At 35.2% G+C, this 26,212-nt stretch overlaps 1 protein-coding gene across 1 annotated transcript in view; it reads right to left on the bottom strand.

Annotated features, from left to right (window-relative positions):
- Positions 1–6,891: 6,891 nt before the first annotated feature.
- The window catches only part of DSEL (dermatan sulfate epimerase like), a 290,760-nt gene continuing 271,439 nt past the window's right edge, over positions 6,892–26,212 (bottom strand). Inside the window, exon 5 of the transcript XR_012089289.1 lies at positions 6,892–7,262. The gene's annotated coding sequence lies outside the window, so the exon portion shown is untranslated. The remainder of the gene's footprint in view (positions 7,263–26,212) is intronic.

Below are 26,212 nucleotides of genomic sequence, written 5' to 3'. Positions count from 1 at the left end.
ATTTAGTCTGTTCTCTTCACACATGCATTGAAATTATTTGAGGTGCATTCAACAGCACACTTAAAAGAAGCAGACAAAATAATCCCGACAAAGTCTCAACATTGATTTTGTACTCTGTAAAGGTTTACAAGAGCTTAATGTGAATGTTTGGAAACCTAAGGACATCAGACGACTAATTGTTTCAAGTGATACTTTTAAGGAACAGATAAAAACAGACACAAAGAAGGGGATCAGAAGTCATTTGTAAGGATATATGAAATCGGCTGATGTACCATTCTGATGTAGATTTCATAGCAACTTGGCTGCAAGACCTCATACTTCATCTCCATTATGAAATTCAGTTACAAAAACTGTTAAGTGAGATGATTTATATTAGCTCACGGGTAGTGGGCTCAGTAAAGGTAAATGTTGGTGCACCTACCTTTGCCTTAGTAATTGGAAAAATCAATTAAATAAAACATCACGTATTCATTTAGTAAAAATTTATTGAGTATATTTGCCACAAAATACATTTAGGTCAGTTTTCAAGGTTGCAGGTAGTGTGATTGAAGTTTAACCATGAGAAAAATATATAGTTTACATAGATCAGAATATCAAGGTACTTTTTAAAGATATCATTTTAAGAATAAGGAGTTATGGTATATACAAGGAAAACCATGCTTTACTTCCTATAAAATTATTGTGAACTATACCATCAAAAAAGTTGTCTAACATGCAGCACCTAAAATAAAACAAAATCATAGCAAAATAGATTACTCAATTAATTTCAGTTGTATCTTATTATTCTTAGATATATGTCATATTTAATATAGAATTTCATAAAGTAATGTCTTTAAGATAATATTAATTTAAAAAAATTGATAGATAATTTGACCCAGCAATCCCACTTCTGAATACCTACTCAAAGGAAAATAAATCATTATGTAAAAAAGACACATATGACCTATCCTCATATACTTGTAGTGTCACTGTACACAACAGTGAAGTCGTGGATTCAATGTAAGTGTCCATCAGTGGATAACTGGATAAATCAAATGTGAAATATATACATCATGGAATACTCCACAGTCACACAAAAGAAGGAGATCATGTCCTTTGCTGCAACCTGGATGGAGCTGAAGGTCAATATTCTAAGTGAAATAACTCAGAAACAGAAAATCAAATACCGCATGTTCTCACCTATAAGTGGGAGTTAAACAATAGGTACAAATGGACATACAGATGAAGGAAATGAGAGTTGAAAATTTACCCATTGGGAAAAATGCTGACTATTCAGATGATGGGTACAACAGAACCCAAACCTCACCATTATGCAATATATCCAGGTAACAGCCCTGCACATGTGCCCTGAATCTATATATTAATCTGAATCTATATATTAATAATATTTTAAAGAAATAAAGTAAATATAATTAAAAATAAAAGAGAATATGCATTTCAGAGGATCATTTACTTCTCCTTCATCACACAACAAATTTCTATATAAATTACTGGGCAAACTGAAAAACTAAATGAGCCTCAGAAAACTGTGAAAGTTAAAGAGAATAAGAAAGGCCTGCTAGAGACCTTCAGACCTGGTGGGGGCAGGTGGTAATCATGCTGTCTCATATCTCCCAAAGCTAGAGGAGTCAGCAACCAACCCACAAATGCCAATAGGCACAAACAGAAATGGGGAGGAGGGAGGGAAGGGAAGGGAAGGGAAGGGAAGGGAAGGGAAGGAGAGGGGAGGGGAAGGGAGGGGAGGAGAGGGGAGGGGAAAGGGGAGAGGAGGGGAAAGGGACACGAAGGGGAGGGGAGTAGAGGGGAAAGGGAAGGTAGGGGAAAAGGGAGGGAAGGAGAAAGGGACGGGAAGGGAGCAGAGGGGAGGTAACGGGGAAGGGAGAGCAGGGGAGGGGAGGGGAGGGGAAAGGCAGGGGAGGGGAGGAGAAAAGAAGAGGAGGAGAAAGGGAGGGGAGGGGAGGGGAAACAGGGGGTAGGGTAGGGGAAGGGAAACAGAGGGTAGGGGAGGGGAGGGGAAAGGGAGGGGAGGGGAAGAGAGGGGAGGGGAAGGGAAGAGAGGGGAGGGAAGGGGAAGGGAAGGGAAGAAGAGAAGAGGAAGAGAGGGGAGGGGAGGGGAAGGGGAAGGGAGGGGAGGGGAGGGGAAGGGGAAAGGGAGGGAAGGGGAAGGAAGGGGAAGGGAAGAGAAGGGAAGAGGTGAGGAGGTGAGGGGAAGGGGAGGAGGGGAGGGAAGGGAAGGGGAGGAAGGGAGAGACAGAGAGAAAGAGAGAGAAAGAAAAAGACAGGAGAGGAGAGGAGGAAAAGCAAGGAAGGAAGAAAGAAAGAACTGATGAGACTAGTAAGACTAAGAAAGGATCTAACATTCTTTTCATTGGAATCTAAGAAGAGGGAAAAACTGAAGAAATACTCTAATAAATAATGGCTGAAACCCTCCCACATTTTAAAGACATAAAATATCAACTCAAGAAGTTGCGTAACCCTCAAACAGAATAAAACTAAAGAAATACACAACAAAACACATCATAATTAAACTTCTGAAAAAAAAGGTACAAAAATAAATACTGTTGAAAGCAAGCAGAGAAAAATCATACATATAAGGGGAAAAAAAAAAAAAGAAATGGCAGAAAATTTGTTATTAGAAACTATGGAGGCCGGGAGGAGGGGCACAGTGTTTTCCAAGTGCTGAAACAGGGATTTGAATCTTGACTCCTATACCTAGCAAACATATTCTTCAGTAAAGAAAAGAGAAATAAAGACTTTCTCAGACGAAGGGAAACTAAGGCAGTTTTTCACCCAGAAATGCACTCTAATAATGGCTAAAGAAAATTGTCTAAACAGGAAAGAAAGATCAGAGGAATCTTGGAATATCAGAAAGAAAAAATAACATATTAGGCAGAAATATAAGTAAATGTTATAGTTTTTTTTTTTTTTAGTTTTCTAAATTATACTCGATGAATGAAGCAAAATTATAACACTGTCTGACACAGTTCTAAATACATGTAGTTAAAATATTTAATAAAATTGTATTGTTAGCAGGGGATGGTAAAGAGATGTGAAGGAAATTAAGGTTTCTCTACTTTGCTCCAACAGATTAAATTACAGACCAATAGACTGCAATTATACAAAAGCATGAACCATAAGTGTAGGAATTGAAAATATTGAATTCTATATAAGAAATTTAAGTTTTTTGCTCTTAACTTACTGTGGATGGGAAATAAATCTTTTCATCTTGTGTCCTGGGTGCAGTCTGACTCACTTTAACATAGTCAGTCCAGGGTCTGCAAAAGCCCCAGTTAATACAAATATAATGTATATAGGGAATAAAATATTTGCAAGTCACGTATCCAACAGAGAACTAATATCTGGAATATATAAATAGCATTCTAAAGTCAACAGTAAAAATTTTAAAACTTCTGATTAAAAATGGAAAAGCGACATGAACAGACATTTCACCCATTTGTATAAACCCATGCCAAAAATCCACATAAAGTGATGTTCTACATCATTAAGTCATTACTCATCAGGATAATACAAATTAAAAGTAAATTTGGACAGCTCTGCATACTTACTAGAATGGCTAAAATACAAAATTGTGGCAACAGCCAAGTCTGGCAATGATAAGAAAAACTAGATCATTCATATACTATTGGTGGTAATATTAAATTGTATAGTCACTCTGGAAAGCAATTTGTCCGTTTCTTAAATAACTAAGCATGTCACCATTATACAACCCATTAATTAGATCTCTGAGCATTTATCCCAGAGAAATGAAGGTTTATGTTCCTCAAACCCCGAGAAGGAATGTTTATAGCAGTTTTTGTCATAGTAACTAACCATTTGAAAAGCTGAGATGTCCGTCATTAGGTGAATGGTTAAACAAACTCTGGTATATCCATTTGACGAAATACTTCTCAGCAGTGAAAACCAGTGGCCTATTTTTACACGCAACAAGTTGGATACATTCTATAGAACTGTGCTGACTTAAAAAGATAATCCAAAAATGTTATATACACTGTGATTCCACTTATTTAACATTCTTGATATAATAAAATTATAGAAATGTAGAAGAGATAAGTGGCTACAAGTGATTAGTAATAGTGTGAGGTGGAAGGGAAGACAAGTGGCCATAGAAGGGAAGTTTGAGGGCTCCTTGTGATGATGAAAGTCTGTTGTATCCTGACTGTATTGATGTCTATATCCTAGTTGTGATATTGTACCCTAGTTTGACAAGATGCTGCTACTGAGTGAAATAGGATAAAGGGCATAATGCATCTCCCTATATTATTCCTTACAACCACCTGAGCATCTACAAATATCACCAAATAAAATTCAAATTAAAAGCTTTTATTAATTTTAAAAAATGATAACAATTCATGTTTATGTCAATTTTAATTTCTAGAGTGACATTTTTATTCATTATATCCACAGACCTTAGATTTAGAGAACACTTAAAACTTTGAAGCAGAGACTGTATAGGAGAAAAAATAAAGTAAACCAATTTGAGAGCTATTTGATAAAATGAGGAGTGAATGTAAGATCACAACAGAAAAAAAATAGCAGTGATAACTCAAACTTATTTACTATTGTTTTACTCTTTATGTAATAACCTATTTCATCTTTGTTATAATTCCAGAAAAACTTAAGCATGGAAAGGGTGAGTTGTCCAAAGCTGCAAATGTGTTTTTGTCTCTAAGCTAAATAATTGAAAACAACAGTCAATTTAAAGTGAATCATTGTCGCTTTGACTAATCTATCCTTACCAAAATTTCATAAACATCTTTGCCTAGGAAATATTTTGATTCATGAAATGAGCAGCTTTTATTATGAAAAATTCACTTATGGTACACAATTTGCAATGAAATAACAATTTCAAAAACACATTTTCATTGGATACTCTAGAACATTACACTGTAGAACCTTCTATAAGAACAAAATGATTAATCCCTCTGCACTCTCTAGTATATGACCACTGGCTACGCGTGGCTATTGAGCACTTGAAATGTGGTATGACTGAGGAATTGAATGCGTAACTTGACTTGGTTTTAATTAACTTAAATGTAAATATCTACATGTGGCTACTGAACAAAGTGGCTCCAGCATGTGGCGTCCATGACAACAGAGCTCTTTTCCATTCTATTTATTGCTTCAACTCTCACTCCAACTCACCAGATGAGAATAGAGCCTGGAAGTGGACAAGGTCTCAATTCTCATTACATGGATCCAGAAAATTAGTCATTATGTGTCAAACCCAAAATATGGAAAAAGAAATCTAACTAACCAGATTTAGAAATTAAAAGCAATCTCAAAAATATGTAATTAGCATAGATGCATTTTATTAAGAATTTCATGTTTAAAGCATGATTGGTTATTATATAAAAGTATTGTATTACATAAAAGTATTATAGAATTTGTATCCTTTCTCTCCTCTACTCAAAGCTCTTCCAGGATATCCTTCTGGTTGGCAAAGTACAACCCCCAAGCCAAAAGTGGCCTATGGCCTGTATTTGTATATCTCATGAACTAAGAATGTTTTTTATAGACTAAAAGAAGAAAAAGGAGGAGAAGAGGAAGAGGAGGAGAACTTACAACTTGAATTTACAAATGGAAAGACCATATGTAGCTTCAAATCCTAAAATGTTTACTGGTCAGCTCTTTACAGAGCTGCTGACCTGCAGCGATAAAACCTTACAGGTTTCCAGCCCTGTGGCAAGAAAAAATATTGTTTAATTGTCACAGGAGAGCTTTCATGATTCAAGTTCGTGTTTAAGGACTAAGACCCTGGCATCTGGGAATTTGGACTCAATCTACTATTCTAGTATAAGGGATGATGTGAAGAATTTAAGCCTGTTTCCCTTGCTGCAAATGGAGGCAATGTGGTTCTATTTTGCAGAATCACTGTTAGAATTAAAGGGCATATTAAATGTAAAATATTTAGCAAAGTATCTGTGCCAACCCCTCATCTTTTACCACGTGCCCTTCTCACCACACACCACCCAGCACTGTACATCGACACGTTTCTCTTTCTGTGCAGAAAGCACTCTTATGCTTCATGTTGCTGGAAAGGCCTGCGCAGCTCTCCAATTTTGGCCTAAATTACTTTTTCCACAGTGTTTATCTTACCTGGCACAGTAATCCATTCCTTGCAACCGTACCGTAATGTGCCAGTTGGCCACAGAGATGGTTCTGTTTTACTGCGGTTGCTTCAGCAAATCTAACCACTTTGCTCTTGACTTCCTGTGGATGGGAAATAACTCTTTACATCTCAGACCTCGTGCTAATCTGACCCACTGTAAACCTAGCGAGCTGCCAATATGTATTCATGTTTTTAATGTATTGGGGGAAAGCAATGGCCAATTTTAAATCTCCAGTTTTGAAAATTATCCTCTCTTTTTACCAGTTGTCACCTTTATTCCACCTTCAATGCTAGCTAAAAGCCACAGACTTAGGATATGATAAGGAGCCCTGGAATTCATTCATTCTCTGTTTTTAGAACATTTTCTTCTCATTTAGTCACTAAGTTGGTCTTTGTCCCTATGAGAACTTTTTCTTTCTGAAAATAGAATAAAAATTTCCTAAGCTTGAAAATGTTCATCTTCAGAGCTTCACTGCCTAAGACCTATGAAGCTGTCGAATTGCGTTATGCACTGATTTTTTACTTCACTACTTAGGTAATAAAACACAACGGTGTGAACATTAGAGTCTAATAAGGAAACACCTTAGCAGTTGTTAAGAATATGAGTGTTAGCTACCCTAACAACTCTGAATCATCATTATCAGACCATAAAAAATTCCCAGAGTGAATTATTAAGGTTGTGAAAAATAACTATAAATGACAAAGAGCATGAAAGTAATATATTTAAATGAAAATTTTTATAAATGAGGAATATTATCATGCATGGATTATAGTTTAAAGCCCATTAAAGGTTTTGAGAAGAATATTTTATTTAGAAAGTTGGAATGACAGCCACTGGGTTCAAAAGAACAATAAAAATTATGCAGAGGCCAGAACAGCACTGTATCTTGGAGACTTATCGAGATTTATAGAGAACCAAGATTGTACTATCTGTTAGTGTTCAGAAAACCTTGGGTGATAACTCTCAAGGTTCACTGGGAAAATCCTAGAGGGATTTTGGTGAGTGTTCTTCTTTCCCTATTGTGCCTCTTTTCTTCTTCAAGGGCTGTCCATGTCTTTCCGGCAAGGTCCCAGATTCCAGAACCCCTAAGTACGGGTCCTTCAAGGGTGATAATGAATTCTCCAGAATCCGCTGAAAAAAGAGCACAAAAGGCACTGATTAAAGAGACATGCTGCTCTGTTTATTGACAGTTAGTATGCAAAGTATTTTGTTAACATTTTAATGCGATGCTGAGTAAGCAAGGTCATTTTCTTCTAATGTCCCACCAAGGAAACCATAGAAACTGAGTTACATTAAGGTCTTTTTTTTTTTTTTTTTTTTTTTTTTGGTGGTCAATTTGCATAACAGTGAATCAGCATATATTTTAAAAGTCAAATGGATTGCAAAATGACATTTTCACTTACCAACCACATAGCTGATCTATGTTTTCCTGCAGTCTTCCTTTGGAATTAGTGGATAACAGTTACTAATATAGCCAACCATTATCTGACTCACAACAATGACAATTGTATATGGTTCAACCTACATTTTTATTGTAGGTAGCAATAGATATTATAATAATGTCAGATAATCAAATTATAAATTCAACACTGCATAAGTATATTAATCTTTCTCTTAGGTCCCATTTCTAAATGTGCTGATATTACTATAGGAGCTGATTTTTCCCTCATGAACAGTGAAGAAGAAAAATTATAACTCAAAGCACAAAATATGAAAGAACTTATCTAAAACCCCTGATATATAAAGGATGTAGATATTCTTCGCTAGTTAACAGTAAACCATCTTTCCATACTATTTATAATCTGACTCTTATTGGTCACTTATTTTATGTATGAAATCCCAGTTTTTAATCCAGAGAAAGTCAACAGATCATAGCTTCTATTGTATTCTCCAATTCTGGTAAAAATAAGAGGTACTATTATTATGAAGTATAAGGTGTCACATCAATACAGACTTAAGAATATTAGAGGAAACAATGTTTCTTTTTTTCTGAGATAACCACGCTTGTTAATTTTGTATTAATACATTTTTTTTGTACATATCTATGGGGTATAAGTGATATTTTGTTACATTCATAGAAGGCATAATGACCAAATCAGTGTATTTAAGGTATCCATCACCTACAGCAGTGATTATTTCTATGTGTTGGGAATATTTCAAGTCCTCTCTTCCAGCTATTTTGAAATGTACATAGCCATTGTCACCCTACTCTTCTATCAAACATTAGAACTTATTCCTTCTATCTATGTACCCATTAGTCAACCTATCTTCATCTCACCCCCACACATCCTTTCTAGCCTTGGATAACTATTCGTTCTGCTGTCATCATGACATCAACTGTTTAAAACTCCCACATATGAGTGAGAATATGAAGTATTTGTCTTTCTGTGCCTGGCTTATTTCTCTTAACATAATGACCTCTAGTTTCATCCATGTTGTTGCAAATGAAGGATTTCATCTTTTACACTAAATACTATTCTATAGTCTATAGCACATATATAACACATTTTCTTTATCTATTCATCCACTGATGGGCACCAAGAAAGTAAATATGGAAACAGGACATTGTGCTTTCCATGATCCTTTTCTAAACACATAGTGTTTCTAAACATAACAACCAGTTTCTTTCATATTTGATACATAGATTTCCAAGCAATTAAATAAGTGACTCTATTCTGTAAAAATGTGTTTGTAAATTTTTCAAAGACCTGCATCATAACTCAGAAAGATAAGCAGCAGAGTTCAACTCTCTCTCCATGAAAAGACGATCTTGGAGTTCCTTCTCCCAGCACTGCTTCCTTGGAAAGGTTGTCTAAGGTGAAGATGTAATGTTGATAGTATCACCAGGCAATATTGATTACTGCCACAACCAGTGCACCGAAGATGTGTTGAGTAGACAGGTGAAGCTCAAAACTGTCTTAGCTGGATACTAGTAAGAGATTGTCACAACTCAACAGGTCCTTTGTGGTAGCCTCAAAGACCCAAATCCCACCTAAGCCCCAGCTCCGAGAAAGAACAATGGTTTTGGTGAATAAGTGCTGATGGCATCCACCCGAGGTGTGTCCTCACCTCCCTTCCTCTTCCTGAGGCTATTTTTGAGTGTCCCTCCCACCTTCTCCTCTATTCCTTGCAGTCCTTTACGTCAGCTCAATGAGGAGAGAGGGATCAATTCTCCAGAACAACCCAAACCATAGCCCAATAAGGAGAGTGGCATTGGCTTGCAGAGAGACACTCTGTCTTCTGTACTGAACATTACCAACACCAATACCTTTAAGGCCCAGATATCTCTAGGTATTGCTCAACCATCTGCCCCCATTTTTCTCCTCTGATGCCCAAGCTGGAGGTTTAGACCCCAGCCTGCAGGCTCAGCCCATGACTTAGCTCCAGCTCTAACTATTTAGTTTTCTGTAGCACATCTACATTTATTTCTTCAGCCCTCAACTTGATCTTTGGAGACTCTGGCCACACTGTAGTCCAAAACAATTCAAAAGTGCATCTACCTAAAGATTCTATTTCTACTGGCACATCTTGCCCTCAATGCCCAAATTCATTTAGGCTCGAAAGCAGGGGAGCTCCAGAGTAAGGGTGAGACCTCAGTGCTCCCTTCAAACTAATACTCAGTATTTCCACCAAAAGATGGAACAGCTGACTGATGAGGGACTGGAGCAGAATTGCAACACAGTCATCATGAGTGATGTGTTCCATGCCACCTGCGCCTGGCACATGCCTCACCTACCACTCCTGTGCTAGGGATGCTCTTCCATATGTCACATTCTTCAGTGGTTCATACATAACCTGGAAGATGAACTCCATTCTGACACTCTAGAACAATCAGATAGGGATTCAGGGTCCTTCTAAGAGTGAATGCTGAGTCACTGACCTGTCCTTTGTGTCTGGCTCCTGAAAACATGTCTGTCATTGTGAGCGAGACTAATCAGCTTCACTTCTTCATCAGCAGCCATTGGCAGTGTACTTCAGGGTATCAGATTGTGCAAAATACATCACGTCCTAAAGCCTGATCATAATGAGACTATGATATTGGAGATACTATGCAATTATTATACATAAAAATGTGAAGATTCTTGATTGAGGATTCTTTCCAGGAGGTATGGATATCTACTTCACTGAACGTGGGTCACTACTGGAACATAGACCTGGATGTGGTTTGTAACTCCAACACATGTCTTTGGGCTGATTGTACTGGAATATTTTTTTCTCCCAAAGTGTGATCCACAATCCAGTAACACTGGCATCTCTTGGGATGCTGTTCAAAACACAGAATGCAGCCTCTGTTTCATCACCACTGAGTCAGTATTTGCATTGCAATGAGCTTCTTGGGTGATTACTATTTACATTAAAGTTTGAAAAAACCTGCTGTATCCCATACATCAGGCTAACCTTCCAGGAACCATGAGCCACAGCCCACACTGTCATAGAAACTCAGTCTACACTGCTGCTTTTTCACAGAAGAGCTACAGCAATTACACAAGCTCAATATTTGTGTGTCTGAAAAAGTTGTAAATCAACAAAAATGACTGAGGCAAGTCTCAATCATTTTTAGAACTTTATTTTGGCAGAGTGATGAACACACCTTGGAAAAAGGGACACATAAACACAGGAAACATTTATTTCTGGTCCATACTTTTTCCAAAGAGGACCTGGGGGCCTCAATATTTAAAGGGAAAAGAATGAACAGTAAGGGAAAGAGGAAAAGGAAAAAAGGAAGAGCAGATAAAAGAGGCAAGTGGTTGCATTCTTTTGAGTCTTTAGCTTCACTGAATCCGCATTTTTCACATGAAATGAGCTGACAGGCATAATCAATGATGCATTCGAGTGGCGCTCAGTCAATCTGCATTTTTACATAAGATAAAATAATCACATAAGAAGCAGTCAGATATGCATGTGTCTCAGCTGGACAGACGATGACTTTTAGTTACGTCCTTTGTCCCGTACCTGTGAAGATAAGCTGTTAATGTACATTGTCGTGGTAAAATTCAACAGAGGCACTTTAGTGTAAAGATCTGGGAGCCCACAAAGAATTTGCTTGGAAGCAAAACGTAAGGGAGGTATTTATGGAAAAAAATTATGGAAAAAATGAGAGGCAGGTTTCTGTTCCCTATTTTCCAGCTTGACTTTTCCTTTTTGCTTAGTGAGTTTTGGGGTTCCTCTCACAGAGTGGATGGTAAATGGATTTAGTTCTATTATGTGAACAGCAACAATACTTCTGGGAGGCCCCCGAGAATTTTCCCTATTTTCTTGAGAAAGACATTCAATCTCAGATGGGAAAATGGGTTGGTCTCTTCATTCTAACACACCTCACCTTTCCTTATGCTAAAGATAGAGCTGAAATAATTATTAAAACATTGCCAGAAGCCCTTATGTTCCAGGAGTGAAGATGGGGAAATGATAAAGAGATAATACAATAAACTTAATAGAAAGGAGATTGTCCTTAATTACAATTTGTGGAATTATCTCAAGTGGTTGTCTGGTATATTTTTTCCACCTTCTAACCGGCATAGCTCTTTACTTTTTTTTTTTTTTTTTTTTTTTTTTTTTTTTTTTGAGACGGAGTCTCGCTCTGTCACCCAGGCTGGAGTGCAGTGGCCGGATCTCAGCTCACTGCAAGCTCCTCCTCCCGGGTTCGCGCCATTCTCCTGCCTCAGCCTCCCGAGTAGCTGGGACTACAGGCGCCGCCACCTCGCCCGGCTAGTTTTTTGTATTTTTTAGTAGAGACGGGGTTTCACCGGGTTAGCCAGGATGGTCTCGATCTCCTGACCTCGTGATCCGCCTGCGTCGGCCTCCCAAAGTGCTGGGATTACAGGCTTGAGCCACCGCGCCCGGCCCCGCTCTTTACATTTTTTAATGCATTTTTAAAAAGTTTCTAAACTAATTTTATTTCAGTTAGTGTGTTTGTACGTACATGTATGTGTTTGTGTGTATGTAAAATTTGTGTTGTTTGCATTATATATGTGACATTTTTATTTCCTATTTAAATCTCTCTGGTCTTACTAAAAAAGTAAAAAGCTTAGGCAAGATTAGTTCTTAATCCTGGCTGCATATTACAAATATATTTTAATTTTTTTAACTATAGTAATGTCTGTGCCACAAACAAAGCCAGTCAAATTTGAATGTCTATGGGCGGGAAACTGGATAAGAGTCTTATTATTTGTTTTTAACTTTTATTTTAGGCTTAGGGGTGCATGCAAAGCTTTGTTGCATAAGTAAACACGTATCACGGAGGTTTGTCACACATATTATTTTATCACCCAGCTATTCAGCCCAGAACCCAATAGTTATCTTTTCTGCTCCTTTCACTCCTACCACCCTCGCCACCAAGTAGACCTCAGTGTCTCGTATCCTTCTTTGTCTTCGTTAAGTTCTTATCATTTAGCTCCCACGTATAAGTGAGACTTTCCCGGATGATTCCAATGCACAGCCGGATTGAGAACTACTGAGTCTGATCTATGCAAGTTTTCAAGCTTTGTTTGTTTCTTCAGGTTTTTGTTTTTTTTTTTTTTTTTTTTTTTTTTTTTTTTTGATATTTGCTATGATAATACCTTAATTAGAAAGAGGCATTTCTTTGGTTAAAACCAGGCAGAATTCTATCTTGTTTTCTTTACCATACTCACACTTTACCCCCTACAGGACTTAACCCGCAGGGTTCTACAGAGCTTGTTCAGAAATTCTGCTAGACTACCACGGATATTTTCTAAATTTAAAACTTCCATGATTTCAATCTACGTTAAAACGAAATAAATGATTAGAGAACATGTGAAAGACATATAATATTCTAATCTTAAATTTAAAATGAATTAAGGCAAACTATATCTCTTACACTTATTTCAATTTGTTTGACACAAATATTTTTCCGAATAATTTAAAGATCACAAGGAGTGGCCATCGGTTTTTTTATGTGCGTATGCAAGTTAGGTAGATTTCAGTTGTTATTTAAGGGCACTCTAAGAAATATGTTAATACTCTAATGATGATAAATGCTTGGCAATGCCACTAATCTTTCTAATTCAGGTAAAGCATCAGGCATAGGTACAACTTTGAGGAAGTCAGGCTGTTTATCACACACATTCCAAAGTACCAAGGCACACATTTTTCAACAAGGCGTAGTTCTCTGACTGCATCATTGTTAAATGACCATATTTTCCACTTATCCTCCTTACAGGAGAATATTTTTAAAATCTTTAAAAGTAAATCTGCTAATCTGATTCATTTTCAGAGTTTTCAAACTCAGAATTGATTAAAGACATGAAAGGTTCTCCAACTAATAAGCTGTGTGATTTATGCACCTAAAAGATGAAAATAAAACCCAAATCCAACAGAAGTGTGATGACTAATTTGCCAGGAAATATTAAACATGATTTATCTTTCAAACATTGGGAAAATAATTATGAAATCAAACTTTTGAAAAAGACATAGGAGCTGATTCAAATATTATTACTTTTACTTAGTTAATTAATTCAGGTCTCTATCTTCAAAAGAAAAAAAACATTTTAAGAGTAACACAAGTCGAAATTTTTTGATTGTTACATAAGTTACGATTCCTCAAAGATTTCAAATGTTTGTTTCTAAAAGTTTGCTTTTTGAGGTGGAGTGAGTTTATCAAAGTTTATCTCTAATTCAAATGTATTCCTTCTTTGAAAATTATAACCTCCTACTTAATAAATTGCCTGAATTAATTTAATCTTTTACATTCTAACAAACAGATATACTATATTTAAATCGTTTATTGTTCAATTTAGTATAAGACTACAAGAAACAGATTGCTCTACGTTGCCAACAGGTCATATTTGTTCAGAAAAAGAAATACGTTAAGGTGAGATGATCACTTGAGGTCAGGAGTTCAAGACTAGCCTAGGCAACATAACAAGACTTTATATCTATGTTTTTTTTTTTTTTTTTTTTTTTTTAAATTAGGCAGGTGTGGCAGCCTGTTCCTGTAGTCCCAGCTACTCTGGAGGGTGAGACTGGAGGATAACTTGAGCCCAGGAGTTCCAGGCTGCAGTGAGTTCTCATCAGACCACCGCATTCCTGTCTGGGCAACACAGTAAGACCACATCCCCCCCCAAAAATGTGGAAATAAAAAAGAAAGAGAAAAAGAAAGATGGATATTATAGCTCTGTTGAATGCATAGTTTACAAATATTTTATTCAATTCTGTTGGCTGTTTACTTTGCTGACAGTTTATTTTGCTGTGCAGATGATCTTTAGTTTAATTAGGTCGCACTTGTCAATTTTTGTTTTTGTTGCAATTGTTTTTTGTGTTTTCATCATGAAGTCTTTGCCCAAGCTGATGTTCATAATAGTATGCCCTAGATTTTCTTCTAGGGATTTTAGTTTAAGATTTTATATTTAAGTCTTTAACACATCTTGAGTTGATTTTTGTATATCGTGAGAGGTAGGGGTCCAGTTTCAACCTGCTGCATATGGCTAGCCAGTTATCCCAGCATCATTGATTGAATACGGAGCCTTTTCCTTATTGCTTGTTTTTCTCAGCTTTGTTAAAGATCAGATGGTTGTAGGGTATAGCTTTATTTCTGAGTTCTCAGACGTGTTCCATTGGTCTGTGTATCTGGTTTATATCAGTACCATGATGTTTTGGCTACTGTAGCATTGTAGTATAGTGTGAATCAGATAATATGATGCCTCCAGCTTTGTTCACTTTGTTTAGGATTGTTTTGGCCACTCAGGCTCTTTTGTGGTTCTAAATGAATTTTAGAATTTTTGTTTTTCTAATTCTGTGAAGAATGTTATTGGTAGTTTGATAAGAATAACCTTAAATCTATAAATTGCTTTGGGCAGTATGGCCATTTTAGGTCTAATATCAAGAAATCCAAACAAATCAACAAGGAAAAAACAAACAGACCCATTTAAAAAAAATGGGCAAAAGACTTAAATAGACACTTCTCAAAAGGAGACATACAAACACCTAACAAGCATGTGAGAAAACATTCAATACCACTAATCATTAGGGAAATACAAATCAAGACCACAATGAGATACCATCTCACACCAGTCAGAATGACCAGTATGAAAAAGTAAAAAAAATAACAGATGCTGGCGAGGTTGCAGAGAAAAGGGAATGCTTATTCACTGCTAGTGGGAAGGTAAATTAGTTCAACAACTGTGGAAAGCAATCTGGAGATTTCTCAAAAGACTTAAAATAGAGCTACCGTTAGACCCAGCAATCCCATCACTAAGTATGTACTCAAAAGAATATAAATTGTTTACTACAAAGGCTCTTGCATTCATATGTTCATCGCAGCACTATTCATATTAGCAAAGACATGAAATCAACCTAGAGGCCCATCAGTGATGGACTGGATAATGAAAATGTGGTACATCCACACCGTGAAAGACTACACAGATCTTCTAAGTGAGATTATGACCTTTGCAGCAACGTGGAAGGAGCTGGACTATAATTCTAGGCAAATTAATTCAGGGATGTAAAACCAAATACCACATATTCTCAATAGTGAAAGCTAATTACTGAGTACACATGAACACAAAGATGGGAATAATAGACACTGGGCCTCTTTGTGGGTGAAGGGTGGGAGGAGGATGAGGCCTGAGAAACTGCCTATTGGGCATTTTGCTGGTTACTTGGGTGACAAAATTTTCTGTACACCAAACCCCCACTACGTACAATTTACCCATATAATAAACCTACACATGTACCACTTGAACCTAAAACAAAAGTTGGAGAGAAAAAAATAAAAATAAAAATTTATCACTGACCTAAAAAGTATAAATAAGAATAAGGAAATATGGGAACAAGGGTAATGCACATGGGGTCTGAATTTCCTGATTTGATTGACTTCCCTGCCCCATTTCATGAGCTATTCCTGTAATTCTGTTTTATTAGTATTACACATGTTGCCATGGATGTTAACTTCTTAGGGAATAAAATAATTTTCTGGACTTATTATTTGGATGGTGCTTAGTTTTTAAACAAACTAAAGCTAAAATTATTTTCTTCTTTGGTAGTAAATCATTTCATCAAGACTATAAATGTGCAATAGCATCTTTCTGAATTCAATTTCCTATTAAAACTTGGCATAAGTAGAATACCAAATAATATCATAGCTCTATATCAGTAAACATAAATCACTTTCTGCTCCTCACATAATTAACTGTTACAAATTTGAAAGGTTACAGATTCATTTAAATATATTCACAAACAAAAGAATGCACACATTCAGGTAATATACATAATATGATGTGTCCATCTCCTATTCCCTAGAAGTGTTAGACCACTACGAGTGATAATAATCCACAGATACATTTATAACTGTTAATACTAACAAGAGTCTGGTGAAATAACCTTCGATGTTAAGACTGAATAAAAAGGCTTTTTTATTCTAGCGAAGTTCTTTGTTCTAGTAAAAGTTATTTGTTCTAATATTACCTCTTTAAAGTATTAGAATCAAAAAATAAATGTGAAATGAGGTAAAGTTATCAAATATTGCACATTTCCCTTTATCTCACTTATGCATGCTATAAATTTCTTCTTCCAATTAGTTGTACACATCTTTTACTTCACCACTTAGAAATTTCCCAACGATTTAAGAAAACAATAAAAACACATGTGTGACTTTTTAATTGAGGTAATGTTGCTGAAATTTGGGGGTCACTTAAAAATAGTTGAATTGTAAAACTCACTTATAGAAATTTTGTTATAATTTGAATGCAGTCGTTTCATACAACTTCTTATTTTTCTGAAAAACAGTTTAGCACTTTGATAATAAACATTTATTTTATACATAATTGCAAAACATAATCATTATTTATTAGAGGAATTACAAGGTATCAAACTGCTCTCAGAGTTGGTAAAATATCATACTGTGTATGTTCAGTGTATTTCTGCTAAAATACCTCCTTTACAATGTCTTTCTGAATCTTCATATTTTCCCCATTCCATCCTTCTGTGTTATGTGTCTCTTCTACACAGTCTCATTAAAGTCCATGAAGCCTCCACCCAATAGCTGTGTGTTAATTTTTGGCTTAATTCTGTTGTTCCTCACAAAACTGACATCTCTTTGAAGTTAATGTCCATGCCTTTTTCATTCTTTATTTGCAGTGTACAGAAATGTGTCTGTTACATAAAAAGGTATTTGTTGTATGAATGAATTAATAAAATATTCTAATTATTTTAAAATATATGTTCAGTTAGAATATCGGACTTTATACTTAACATGTTACTATTAAGTACTGAAATATAAACCACAGTGTATTTTTTAATGGAAAGGAACTATGTAAAACTTTACTTGACAAACCACAGATTCCCTTAAGGATTAATATCCATGATAGTCTCAGTAACAAAAAGCAAAAAAAAAAACTACTATAAAATGAGTAAAGAAATTAGTAATCAAGCCACAAAAAAAGTTGTTCAGACAAAACTGAAAATGCTCAAGAAAAATGGAAATTAAAATATAATTTAGAGATTTCAATCTCTCTGCAAAAATAACAAAATTAACAACGTTGTCAATATTATATCAGCCTAAGTTGGGTAGAAAATGTACGGGAACACTCTTCTTACTCTTTTGGTGGCTATAAGATTTGATTAGGATCACTATAAAGGGCAACTTGCTGTTTTCTATCAAATTTTAAAATATACATATGCTTCAATTAATAACTACAATTCAGAGCATCTCTCTGACCAAATGTAAGTCTATCTGTAAGAATAAATATTAGTATAAATATATATAGTAAAACATTGTTTAAAATGAGTTAAATTGTCGTCAACGTCATGTCCATTGATAGGTGATACTTAACATAAATCGCAATATATTTCTTTATACATATAGAAAATTACATGTTTAAATAAAATATTAGTAATAAAATAGAAAGTTCTTCATGATATATTTTAACTCAAGATTTCAAATCACATATATTACATATACTATAACTCAATTTATGTAAAAAAAAATACATTCCCAAATTACTTGTGTGTGTGCGTGTATACGTCTATGGAGATGTACTGAAAATGTTGGTAGAACACATTGCAAACTATTAAGTGTAATTATTTCTAACAGCGAGGTTGAATTAAGGTGAGTATTAAATATCATTTTGTTTAAAAAAAATTCCTTAAAAGTCTAAAAAGTAAGTGAAAAAAATAAAAATTCCCAAATTATTACTAAGAAAGAGATCATGTCTTTCAATTTTCAGCAAAAAACATTTTAAAATTTTACCCTATACCTAGACAGAATGTATCATTACTTTATAAAGCCATTGTGGTTTCACAATTCCACACATGACAGCCCTGAAATAAGATAGGAAAATGCAATTAAAGCGACCATAAATATCCCTGCTATATTTCAACCCTAGTCTTTGCCATTTGACATATGTAAAGGCATGCATGAGTGGCCATGGTTATTTCCAAACAGGATGTGTATTGCTGACACAGTTTAAGTAAGTATGCCTTACATCTCCTACAGCAATATATTCTGGCATCGTTAAGTCAAATGTATTTTATTCCATTCTAACAACACTAAGAAATATTACGTATTACCTTTACATGTGCAAATTTTATTTCTCATAATTTCCTTAGTGTTAGCATTTTCCTTTATTTATGTGATTCATTTAAATACCTTAAATGCAAAACTTCAGGGTACTAGAAAAATAAGATACCAGTAAAGAATATACATATATATATATATTCTATATATACATTAGACATTCTGCAGCAATATTATTTAAATATAACACCTGAGACAAATAGTAGCAAAATTGTATCTCAGTGTGACTTCTCTGTATGTGAGGTCCTGAGGTGATACATCTCACTCCCCACCTATAAAAATATGTTAAAATGCCTAGATCATTGCAGTCATAAGTCAATATAAAATAATTCAATTCTGATTCTCATTTGACTTATGAAAATCTCAGCCAGTGAGTAGATAATAAGGTTTTCTTAAATCCTTGTGTCAACATCAGACGATAACATCTCTCACAGGTTATATGAAGGTGAAAGACCTTCTGGGAGATAAAAAGATGAAGATATGATATGGGTCCAAGAGCTTGCAATCTAGGTGGAAATGGCAATAATATACAAATACATCTGTAAAATGTAAATACAGCAATGAAGCAAAAGGATCATTCAATTTAGTTTAGGAAAAGTCAAGAACAATAAATAGTATAGTTTGAGTAAAGGATACGTTTAAACCAGAAGCACAGTTTGATGCAAAATCAAAGTAATATTTGGATACAAGTTTAAAAGTTAGACTTCATTTGAACATCAATAAAGATATAAATGTACCTGAGTTCAGAAAATTTTATATCAGAATGCAGGCAATGGAATGCAAAGAAATTGACAGATGAAATAAGGTTTTTTGAATGAGAATTGGCAAAAGTTGAAAACCACATTCACATTTACTGAAATTTCTCATCAATAATCTCTTTGCTATTTATTGTAGAAACTCTGAGGAAAAAGGGGACACAAAAGAAGTGATACAATAGAAAAAAATATGTAAACAAAAGAGGACTAAGCAGAAGAGGTCTAGTTTCTTTATGTTGGGGTTTTTGGAACAGTTTTTGGTTCTTTTCTAATGATGGAATTCTCAAATAATAAAGCTATCTATCAAGATATTAATCTCTCATCATGCTATTCAGATAAAGACACATGGAATGTAAAATAGAACATTTGATTGTTTTTACTTTGATCCAAGTTACAAAAGAGCTGATAAACTAGTAGCTAAAATCAATGGAAATGAAAAGCAGTTTTATTTTGGAAAGGATAACAGAAAGTTTATTTCTAGCTGGGCAGCAGCAGTCTGTGTGTCAACATTGCTGAACAGATGTAGAGAATTTGTGAGTAGAGATGCTATGGAAGGGTGGTAGTTTGATTGTTTTATTTAAAATTTGTCAAAGAATTATGAGTGTCGCAAGGCTGTGAGATGTTTCTGACAAAGTATAAAATATTTCACTCTGCTTGAGAATGACGTAATGTGAACTGATCGAGTGCTGAATATATATAAAAAAGATTGAACAGAAAACATAGTATATTCAAGTTCAAGCAGCGTATAGCTGCTCAACATCCTTATCTTGATATTATTTCCATTTTAATTGAATTGGTTGATTATGCTTCATATTGAACTGCATAGCAGAAATGAGGCAATTTTTGCATGTACGTGGGGAAGCAAACATACTCACTAATGTTACCTGATCAGGAGACATATATAATAATTTGACCCTTTTTATCATTTTGGTCACATGTTTTTATTTCTTTTTATTTCCCAAGAATCAGAGCTTTGAACAGAAGTTTTCACATATGTAACATGTCTTCTACCTTTATATGGTAGAAATACTGTATGCTTCAGCAGCATACAGAAAACCGTTACGTACAGAGCACCTGTCTAAGTAATAAAGGAAAGTCGGATTAGAAAAAAAGGGATATTAAGAAGACTGCATAGCCTGAGTCTTAAAACCACCTAATAAACACCGGCTATACTGAAACGTTTGAGGCATGGTTGTTATTCTTATTGGAAGCTTTTTAAAATTCATAAAGATCTGTGCAACCTCAAGTTACTCATGAGGCAAAGAAGGGTCATAACACCAACATTACATGGTTGAGTGAGAATAAAATGAAGTACTGTGTGTATATGGTGTACCTTCGTTTCTTTCTTCTAATAAGAATATACTATTGCAATAAAATTCATAATTTTTTAAATTAATGTATCTGACTAACATTTGCTTTGCCCTTCCTGTGGCTCTATTATAGTATCTATTGATATGGATGTATTTTTAAAATCCTTGTGTTCATTAAAATGTTTGGGGTATTTTTGCTTGTTTGTTTTCATTCATTCTATATTTCCAATATGTTACAAGGTAGGCATTGACAACACAATGGAAAAAGAGAAAGATTTGCCAAAGAAAGTACCAACTCAGAAATATAAACTAGTTCAACTCCAGGGAGGTAGAAATGGTAAAAAAAAAAAAAAAAAAAAAGGAAGAAAGAAAAAAAAATAGAGCAGCCTACAAGGAACAACAACCACCTCACTAGAGATTTGTCATTTAATGAATGAAATCAGAACACAACAGAACACTACCTCCTCTGGTTAGGAGCTAAATCAGGGAGGCTGGACATTTGTCATGTTCCAGTCTTGGAAACTCTCTTTGACTCAGTTTCTTCATCTGTGAAATATGGATACTATTAACTACTTCAAAGAACTGTTTTGTTGAGCTGATATTTGTTGATGTCAAATACTGACCTCAGAAACAGGCACAGTAATGTGTGGGTTGCGACTGCCCTGGACTCTCCTTGCCAGCAGAAGACATTGTTTTCTTGTTAATAAACTAGCCATTGCCTCCGGGACTGAAATCATGCCTAGACCACAATAGGAATTCTGTAAGCATTTGTTAACATGAATGAAGAGATAAAGAGGAGTGACTGGTAATCTTTTCTCCCTAGGAAGACATTAAAACACCCAAGCAGAATGAAGGAGCTTTAAAGAAAAAATAAAACTTTCAATATATTCTTGTGGTTATCTCTAGATTCCACAGCCTTAGGAGAAAGAAAACAACAACAAAAATGGCCATCACTTTTTCCATTTATCATTTGTCAGGTTCTCCAACTCAGGTTATCATGGTGAGTAGAGAAGCAAAGGTGCATTCTGTTTATTAATAAAGATGTACTACTGACTGGCTCTTCTCTTCATTGCAAACAAAAGTGTGACAGATTAAATGCACAGTAAAAACTTAAATATCTAGTATAAGGCTTAAAATCTAAATGAATAATGTATTCAAGAAAAACAAAACATCAAATTTATATAAGCAATGTGCTATGGTGTGGACTAGAGATATATATAAATATAAACAGATGTGCATATATTTTATATGTGTGAGTAGAGAGATAAAGAAAGATAGAGAGAGAGAGGAAGAAAGGAAGAGAGAGAAAGAAGAAGAATACGAAGAAAGGGAAGAGGAGCAGAAAAATGAAAGGAAGAAGAAAGACACAGTCCCATGTCTTCAAGAAATGCATTGCCCATCAGGGAAAGCAGACATGAATAGGCAAGCACAATAAAATATGATTAAAAGCAGAGTTTGCCTAGGGCCTGTGGAAAGGGGAAATTAACACTGCCGCGAGCATTTCATTTGTTAACCCACTTTTAAAGTTTATTTCCTGGTGAGTGATATTAAAAACACCATGTATCCTGGGTACAATTAAATCCAATTTAAAATGTATTAAGTGATACTTTCTGAAAAGTCCTTTACAAATAGCTCAGCTCTAGGGTACGTAATGATCTTTAAGAAACAGCATTTATTCCGGAATTCTTGGCATATCATTAGCATAGACATCTTACACCTGTAAGTAGAGCACCAGGTATTAAAGAATGTTACCAGCAGTAACCTTTTTAGAAATTTAGAGTGGGGGTACGATAATGTAATCTGGATGAATTCCAGGAGCTGCATGTTGATCTGGGTGGTGAAGTGTGATATATGAACAGTATTTGTGTGGCCAATATGTTAATGGACATGCAAGGGTTGACCAGATAATCTGAGCTGCCCTCAGCAGCGCCAGGGAAGATGTCTAATACTGATATCCAGGGGGCATCATTGAGATGTGGTTTTTGTGTGATGGTGAATGTTTTTCAAGCTGTTCCCAATTTGAAAACTGCTTTCTGGCCAAAGGAGAGAGTGGGATGTAATTACTTCCAACTATCATCATTTAACACTGATGATCAGAGAGAAAGAACAATAGAGCACAGGACTGAGCAATGCGTAAGTAGAAGCCAGCTTGTTTGTTTCTTGTACTCTGAAAAATAAATGAAGAAGTGAGAAAGAACACACAGAATGATGACAAATGTAATTGATATTTGCATGGATCTGTGCATAGCTGCTAGAAACATGGGAAGATAGTATTTTCTAATAGCTTATGTGGTTTACATCTTTTGTGGTTTGGAAAAGAAGATAGAATAAGGAACCATCTCTGAAATTAATAATCATGACCCTGAACCATGGCCATGGCACTAAGAGTAAAAGCAAGGCTACCTTTTTGCTATCAGAATTCTCTTTATTCCAAAAGTCATGAAGACTAGACTTGGAATGGATTGCAGAAGATTGAAATGGACTGAAATGAGAGAGCAATTACAGAATGTTCTAATTTTCAGTATTTCAAAGGCACTTGAAATAAGTCCAGAAACCAGTCACATTTTTTATTGAAACAAGATGGACAAGAGTTGAAAAGAGCCAGACCGACAGAGCACAGCTAGTTGGCTGACTTTCTAAAGAGATGCTACTGGGAGGCTCCAAGATTTTCACTCCAGTAGGTAGCTTTGTAATGTTCTCGCTGTGCCTTCTTCCTTTAATACATTAGTCTTTATCAGATTCCAGTTATTGTTTTTTCAGCCTTTAATTTGAACTTCTATGTTACTCTAAAATTTGATTATTTTAGATTTTTAATTCAAATTCAAATTCATTTTACTTTCAAATACCGTTTGTATAATAACATACCAATATTACTCAAAATAAAGGGATAAGGGAACAACATTTAAAATATATTATACGTCAATTTCTGAATCATATAAATCTGGATGGTCATGTATCAATCTTAGGAGTATCATATAAGCACCTACTGGAGTATATCCTCAGGATAATCACAAAGTTCTGTACCAAGAGTGCAAACTTCAGACTCTTCCTTTCAAATAAAGATGAAATAAAGATAAAAGAAAATATTTGTCTAATTGAAAATTAGACAATGATGGAAAATATGCTTTTTAAATGTTGACAATCATACTTTCCGTAAGTATAATATAGAGTGTTCTTCCATAAAAGATTTTGATTATACAACACATTCAATTACAATATAGCAGACATATGGAAATTTAACATTTTGTAGTGAAAATAAATCTCACTATGTTATCATAAAACATCAGCTCAATGCTCACTGCTCAAGTAACCACTGCACTAAAAACAAATCTCATCTTCCCTAGAGACAATGCAGTTTCGTCAGTATGTGACACTAACAAGACAGTGTGGTTAATGAGAGAATTAATAGCTTTGAAACTTTTATACAAGTTTAACAATAACAGCAGAAACAAATATTCACTTTACCATGTAATAAATTACACCTCAGACACTCAGTATTTGGAAGATGAGAGTGAGCACTGGGAAGACATTACAAACTTCACAGAATCTGCGGCTTTACTGCCTGCTCCCCACTGCAGAATCCTCTGTATACGTGGTGGACTTGCAGGAACACCAGCCCCCAGTTTACTCACAGATCATAACAATGAAATCTCCTTCCTGAGGCCCATGCCAAACTCTGCGGGCAAAGCCACAGCTCCCTCAGGAGAGTCCACAACCAATTCCCAGGTTTTATTAGGACAAGAACAACTACACATTCTCAGCATCCTTTGCTTTTTTTCCCTCTCAGAGTCCGTTAGAAGATGAAGAATAAAACTGATATGAAATCCCAAACAACTGAAGTAATGAAATCCAAGACAATGTCTTTGTAACCTAAGGTTAGGCAACAACTTTCCAGACAAATTTCCAGAAACATAACTATTAGTCCCACAATGAATAAATTAAATTACATAAAAATTTATGTTTTTTTCTGCAAAAAAAAATCACATGGAATAAGAAAACAGATAAGGAGAGGATATTTGCTCTATAAAATACAATATATATCCTATAAAACACAATATGTAAAAATTCAAGCAGATTACTATCTACATTTTGGAATATATAAGAACTTTTGCAAAAAGTACACACATTCTGACTATGGCATTTCTATCAGAGAAAACTTGAAAGGCCAAAAAATACATGAGAACCTGCTCAAATTAATATTTTATTGAAAGATAAAGTAATATTTACCCCCTTCTTTCTCCATTCTTCCCTTCCTGTCTTCTTGCTTGCCTTTCTTTCCCTCTTATTTCCTTTCTTTTTCTATTATTGACTTCCTTTCTGTCTTTCTAAAATATTCCATTCAGAAAATATTCCTTGAGATTGAGCAAAGCAGACATCTACATAGTAGCATTGGTCGGGGGAGAAGGGAGAGCAATGGCAGCTCTTTCCGGGGTGCAGATCCTGGAAAAGGTAAGAAGGTCATTCATGCAAGTCATATGTAATGACCACAAGCAGAAATATCAAGCCAGAAAAAGATAAGAAGCACATCTATGTAGAGGGGCCAGAGGCATTGGCCCAGAAAGAGGTGTCTGAGGTGGAAATTTATGTGACAGTGATAAAAAGGGAAATATGGTGAGGATAAGGGGAGCAGTTCCTTCACTGTGGGAGAAGAAGTTACAACAGAACAAAAGAGGGAAACTAGAATAAACACTTGTGCTTTGATTTGGAATTGGAGATATTCTTGTGGACTTGTGATATTTAGATAGGCTGGCAAATAAAGAGATATAAATAGGTGTAAATGTCACACTCTCTGGTTCTGTCCATGTAGAGGTCCTAAAGAAACAACACCCCAATACCTATGAGCATATCTACTACTCACGCATTAAATTTAAATGTCATTCTCCCCTTCAGGGGACCAGGGATCCCCAGAGAAATGGCTGATTCCAGAGCTGAAGCAGGGAAAGTTTAAGATAAGCCTAGACCACCTGTTTTTCCAGGAAGACACGTAGTGACAAATAATGCTGGGGAAGGATATATAAAACATACAAATAACACATAATGTATTAAAGGAACACAAAGGCTAGCCCAAAAGGTTTCCTACTGTCCAAAAAAGGGAACTTTGATAGATAATCAATATAGATAATGATAGTGAGAATTAACACCAACATAATTTACTCTACCTATATTCAACAATATAAGGATTGCACATACTTTTCTGTTAAACTATACTGAGACAATGAAATGCATGCATCTATACATACATAAAATAAGTAAAAAATGAGTAAAATGTTGCCTAATTTTTGAGACTAACAATTTGATATCAATACTCATTTCAAGATCTTCACGTTAATGTGTTTATCAATCCAAAGCTATTTTTTCATAAACTTCCCCTAACCTTAACTATTTCTAGAAATTATAAAATATGTCTTCAAATTGCTGGATTTTGGTCATAAAAGGATATCAATATCTTCTCCTGACTTTCTTTGTATAATACCAAGACTTTGCCAA

This window comes from Chlorocebus sabaeus, chromosome 18, assembly GCF_047675955.1.
Source record: "Chlorocebus sabaeus isolate Y175 chromosome 18, mChlSab1.0.hap1, whole genome shotgun sequence".
NCBI classification, from domain to species: Eukaryota; Metazoa; Chordata; class Mammalia; order Primates; family Cercopithecidae; genus Chlorocebus; species Chlorocebus sabaeus.
The sequence above is the reverse complement of the archived record's forward strand: the minus strand, read 5'-3'. Positions and strand labels throughout refer to the sequence as shown.